The following is a 6,000-nucleotide window of genomic DNA, read 5'->3' as shown; positions in this document are numbered from 1 at the left end:
TGACTGCACTATGTATCAGTGTCCCCCCCCCCCCCTCCTCAGTGACTGCACTATGTATCAGTGTCTACCCCTCCTCGGTGACTGCACTATATATCAGTGTCCCCCCCCCCCCTCAGTGACTGCACTATGTATCAGTGTCCCCCCCCCGCTTAGTGACTGCAGAACGTATCAGTGTCCCACCTCCTCAGTGACTGCACTATGTATCTGTGTCCCCCCCCCTCCTCAGTGACTGCACTATGTATCTGTGTCCCCCCCTCAGTGACTGCACTATGTATCTGTGCCCCCCCCTCCTCAGTGACTGCACTATGTATCTGTGTCCCCCCCCCCTCAGTGGACTGCACTATGTATCAGTGTCCCCTCTCTCCTCAGTGACTGCACTATGTATCAGTGTCCCCCCCTCCTCAGTGACTGCACTATGTATCAGTGTCCCCCCTCCTCAGTGACTGCACTATGTATCAGTGTCCCCCCTCCCCAGTGACTGCACTATGTATCAGTGTCCCCCCCTCCTCAGTGACTGCACTATGTATCAGTGTCCCCCCTCCTCAGTGACTGCACTATGTATCAGTGTCCCCCCTCCTCAGTGACTGCACCATGTATCAGTGCCCCCCTCCTCAGTGACTGCACTATGTATCAGTGTCCCCCCTCCCCAGTGACTGCACTATGTATCAGTGTCCCCCCCTCCTCAGTGACTGCACTATGTATCAGTGTCCCCCCTCCTCAGTGACTGCACTATGTATCAGTGTCCCCCCTCCTCAGTGACTGCACCATGTATCAGTGCCCCCCCTCTCCTCAGTGACTGCACTATGTATCAGTGCCCCCCTCCTCAGTGACTGCACTATGTATCAGTGTCCCCCCTGTAATAGCTGCCTGTCACATTTGTATGTCCCCCCTGTAATAGCTGCCTGTCACATTTGTATGTTCCCCCCTGTAATAGCTGCCTGTCACATTTGTATGTCCCCCCTGTAATAGCTGCCTGTCACATTTGTATGTCCCCCCCTGTAATAGCTGCCTGTCACATTTGTATGTCCCCCCCTGTAATAGCTGCCTGTCACATTTGTATGTCCCCCCCTGTAATAGCTGCCTGTCACATTTGTATGTCCCCCCCTGTAATAGCTGCCTGTCACATTTGTATGTCCCCCCCTGTAATAGCTGCCTGTCACATTTGTATGTCCCCCCCTGTAATAGCTGCCTGTCACATTTGTATGTCCCCCCCTGTAATAGCTGCCTGTCACATTTGTATGTCCCCCCTGTAATAGCTGCCTGTCACATTTGTATGTCCCCCCCCTGTAATAGCTGCCTGTCACATTTGTATGTCCCCCCTGTAATAGCTGCCTGTCACATTTGTATGTCCCCCGCCCTCCGCCGGCTGCATCTCATTAGTCTCCCCCTCCCAGCATCTCCTCTCTCCTCCCCCTCCCCCCGGAGCTGGCCGTGCAGTGTACCCTCCGTCTCACACCCGGTCACACAGCCCGCTCCCTGCGCCCGGTGAGTACAATGAGCGCTGCCGCACGCCCCGGTCCCCGGTGGGAATGTGACAGTGTGCGCCCCCTGGCACTGCCATGTCTCCGCTGCCTATTGTTCTGCCCGGCCTCGCCTGTGCCAGGCAGCTGCATGCCCGGCCGCGGTCACCCAACCTCCGCAGTGCCGCTCAGACCTGCGATCATTCTCCCTAGTTACTAAAGTGCCGCAATCTCTCCACAGCATCTGAGCGGTGGCTCCTGGGCGTAATTACTCATGTGTGTCATGTGCGCCCATTGCTGCTGCTGGTACGTATGTGGGCACTTCCCAAAAGTCAGTGTTCTCCCAGCCATGCTGCACCCTGATTCCTGCCCATGTGTGGGGTGACCTCTGCCGTAATCTGACCTCCTGTTACCCTGTGTGTGTTACCCTGTGTGTACCTGTGTGTTACCCTGTGTGACCCTGTGTGTACCTGTGTGTGACCCTGTGTTACCATTTCCAGCTATTCTTGTGCATTGCTGTCATGTGGTTACTATATTGTTACTGGCATGGATCCTGCAGTGAATCATGTCACCTGCCCTGTGTCCACTGCTGCCCACTGGGGTTCCTTATCATGAGTGTATTGGAAGTATGTGTGCAGTGTTACATGCTGGGGGTCAGGATATTGCAGCTGTCACTTGTGCTGTATACAGTTTCTACTCCAGGGCAATATTTTGGAGTACATGCCATCCAGGGTACTTCAGAGTCATGGCGCCCTCTAGTGCAGCACAGGGTAATGAAACCCCCTCCCAGCAGCTGCTGTAAAGCCCTTCACTCCACCATACAGGACCACACTGTAGGTAATATAAATAAAATAAGGCATCAGTACTCAGAAGTATATTGATGGCTCCTAACCCCGGGTCTTCTATACCTGTCCTATATTGTCTTGTACTGTAAGTGCTGTTTTCTTGTTTGCTCATTTGATTATGTACTGCGTAATGGGCGCTGCGGATCCCTTGTGGCGCCATATAAATAAAGGATAATAATAATATTGTGGATAGCACGGAACGTTAGGGAGTGTCAGATCACTGACCTGTTATTTACAGTGCTATAGGTGGTGTCCTGAATTCATACACTCCATCTGTCAGTGGGAGCTGGGCAAAACAAGACCCCCCCCCCCCTTCCACACACACACACAATGACGGGTCCTACACACTTAGCGACGTTGATGGGCGGTATGAACGAAATCGTTCCTTTAGTGTGGAGGCACCGTCGATGAACGATGCGCGTCCCCGTGGTCATTCATCGTTGGGTTTCCATCGTTTTTCAATGCAAGTCAATTTGGACGATACCGATCATCATTCAGATCGATCATCGTCCAAATCGCTGACATCGCTAAATGTGTAGGGCCCTTTACAGTCCACTCACGGACACACATACACAAACAACGAGACTAGCAAGATGCAGCAAGCGTTCTCCGCCATCCCAGGCTCGTGCCCTCGTGATGGTTTATCCTATTTTCTACTAATACATTCCTACATTTTGGTTTTAACCTCTCTACAGTCTTGCAGAACATTGCTCAGCTACTACGTGACAGGTCCCTACCTTATTATTATACAGAGCTTCTTCTACTCAGCAGCCAGTGATCCCCACAGCACTGGAACTATGAAACACTGAAATCACTGCATTCCTCAAATACAGCTCCGTTCCCAGACACAACACTGTACAGGAACTGCTTTCTGACATTTCCGGGATTATTCACACCTCAGTGTAAGGGGCATAGCCAGGAATTGTTACCTCAATCAGGGCGACGGTGGACATTTGTGATAATTACATATTATTTTCTGGCTAGTAGGTCAGGGCTAGTCAACCAGTAGTTCTCAAGCAGCTGTGGCACTGCAAGTGCCAGAATGCCCTGGAAGACTCTACTTCCACACCTGCTAGTGTAGACAAAAGTGGTATCACTGCACAGAGTAACATATGCTAACCCTGTGGCTTCTAATTACCTGTACATGTTTATTCCCAGCTGAACATTATTTAATAATATTCATATTTTTATTTTAATGTTCTGCACATTTATGCAACTGGAATGTGCAATTTTTGTACATTGGCAAAACCATGTTATGGGCCCTGTACAGCTGCATCTGATTGCCGTAATTCCTCAATCCCCCCCACCAACGCCTGGGTCAGGGGATCGGGGACACCCCAAAATGCTGGATTTCCCTGATTTACCGTACCCTCCAAAAAACTTATCGGGATCGACAAATCAGGGATATTTTTACATGCAGAATTTCTCAGACCCCCGCAAAAGGATCGCTGGTAATCACATTCGGTGCAAACATGCAAACAAATTTAGATTTGTGATGGAGGGACGTAGCGCAAGTCCAAATTTTGTATGCTACGTGCACTCACAGTCCTGCTATTACAGGGTTTGTCAGGTGCACATTTGTTCCTTTGAGTGGAATGTTCTTGTGATACTGCCGGCAAGTTACCCACTAACACAAGTACCAGGTTTCTTTTTGTCGTAGTTATTGTATACTTTGATGTGTTTTCAAATCTGTTGTCTAACACTGGAAGCAAGGAAACGGTAATTATACACAAACACGCAAATACACAAACATGCAGATATACAATAAAAAAACTCCCCTGTTACTGCACAAGGAGTTGCTAACAACAATATTTGTTAATTCATCTGCAGTAAATCGGAACGTAACACAATATGGAAAGTGCGTTCCAGGTTGCTGTATTGAGCTGTATTACTGGTGTGCGTTATGTCTCTCTTACTGTACTTCTAGTTACAGGGCCTTCTTCTCAGGCTGCACCCATACAGTGGAATCCCCTTTCTCGTATCGCAAAACTATCCAAACCCTCCAGTGTTTCCTGAGAACTCGCTACTTCAGGCTCTTTCCACATACCTGACCCAGCTTGTTATCCCCCTAGGCTGTTCTATCCGATTACCACTATCTGCACGGACCATGCATATTCCCTGACTGTAATCACACTACCAGTTTTCTGTGTGACTAGATCATGGATTCCCACCAAGCTGTTTTCCCATTACGTTCTAGCTCTACTGCCATGGAACCTGTGGCACTTGCCCATTATATCCCAACTGTCCTGTTTAGGCAGGACAGTCCGACTCCCTGGAGCTAGGGCCTGTGGGGACATAGCCACAGATAGCAGGAGCACCTACCGTTGGCATGTGGTTGTCTTACGGTGAAGTTGGTTGAGGAGGTACTATGCCAGATGTTCCCAAACGCCGTCCTCAAGGCGCCCCAACGGCCCATGGCTCAGCACAGATGGTTAAATCAAATTGATTAAGGTGCTAATTAAGTCACGTGTGGCCAAGCATGGATACATTTAAAACCAGGACTGTTGGGGAGCCTTGAGGACCGCGTTTGGGAACCTCTGTACTAGGCACGTTCCTGGAGGATATGGCTCACCCCTACGGGGCACGGCCAGTCCCTTCTCGCCCTGGGCCTATATCGCATGGGAGCTAATTGTGCCAAGATCTGCCCAGCCATATTTCCTTAATACATGTTAGTGATAAATTAGTTTTTATGGCTGCCATGTTGTTGTATTTTGATAAATAGGGGCCTTAGTATTTTCGCCCTTCATATTGTTCCTCCTTATGCACAAAAATCAGGACCGATAGCTGTACTTGTGGCCATCTTTGGTATATAATACGAACTGTTACAAAGCCTCACGTCTAAACTTATTTGTGAAAAATTGGAATAGTTTACTCTGACCTATTTTATATTTAGTTGTCACAGTGTTTCGATGAATGATCTAGATCAGCGTTTCCCAACCACTGCAGAGGGGTAATTGAATTTGCAGCCGGTAATGGCGGCTGTGTGACCCGGCCCATGCGCAGTCGCGCATGGAAAACGCAGCGGGACCCGTGCTGCCTGGGACACCCTGCTTCCACCGGTTGGGAAACGCTGGGTTAGAGAATAGACCACGGGGAGTTTGCAGTGCAATTGTATCTCCTGATGAGGTAAGAGGCGTGTGTAGAGGAGGACTTGTTGAAGGCTTGAGAAACTGGAACGGAATTCTGGAATGAATAGGCAGCCTGGGCAGAGATCTGCAGAGTATTGCAGAGGAGGTTGAGCAGTGAAAATAAGGTACATTTATGTCATCCATTTGTAATAACCAGAACAAGCTTAGTATGTGGATTAACTTTATGAAGCCTTGAATACAATCTGCAATACATTTATTTTACTAAGATTAGTCCTGTCAGTAGTCATTTACTAGCTTTAAATGATATGAGTAGATTTTATTTGGTATTCCATTATGATTTGGCTTTTTCCAGTTGGTATCTTGTGTAATGTAATTAAAAATAACGATGTAATCTGCTTCAGATAAACCAATCTGTAGAACTGGTCAGAGCATTTACAGCAGGTATGAAGATTCAAATGTCATTTTCATTCTTTTAGAAACTATTACATTTATGTGAATCTTTTAAGTAAAATAATCTTGCATGTCAAATCTAAAAATATATATGTATACAGTATATTGGGCTGTAAAATGTATCGCCCACAAATGTACGTACTGCAGAGGGGCCCA

General features: G+C 48.2%; 1 protein-coding gene across 1 annotated transcript in view; it reads left to right on the top strand.

Annotated features, from left to right (window-relative positions):
• Nucleotides 1-1,389: 1,389 nt before the first annotated feature.
• LOC134966714 (CMP-N-acetylneuraminate-beta-galactosamide-alpha-2,3-sialyltransferase 4-like) overlaps nucleotides 1,390-6,000 on the top strand; it is a 269,028-nt gene continuing 264,417 nt past the window's right edge. Inside the window, exon 1 of the mRNA XM_063943677.1 lies at nucleotides 1,390-1,485. The gene's annotated coding sequence lies outside the window, so the exon portion shown is untranslated. The remainder of the gene's footprint in view (nucleotides 1,486-6,000) is intronic.

The sequence above is a fragment of the Pseudophryne corroboree genome, chromosome 10, assembly GCF_028390025.1.
Source record: "Pseudophryne corroboree isolate aPseCor3 chromosome 10, aPseCor3.hap2, whole genome shotgun sequence".
Taxonomy (NCBI): Eukaryota; Metazoa; Chordata; class Amphibia; order Anura; family Myobatrachidae; genus Pseudophryne; species Pseudophryne corroboree.
Note: the sequence above shows the minus strand (reverse complement) of the source record. Positions and strands in the feature narration are given on the sequence as shown.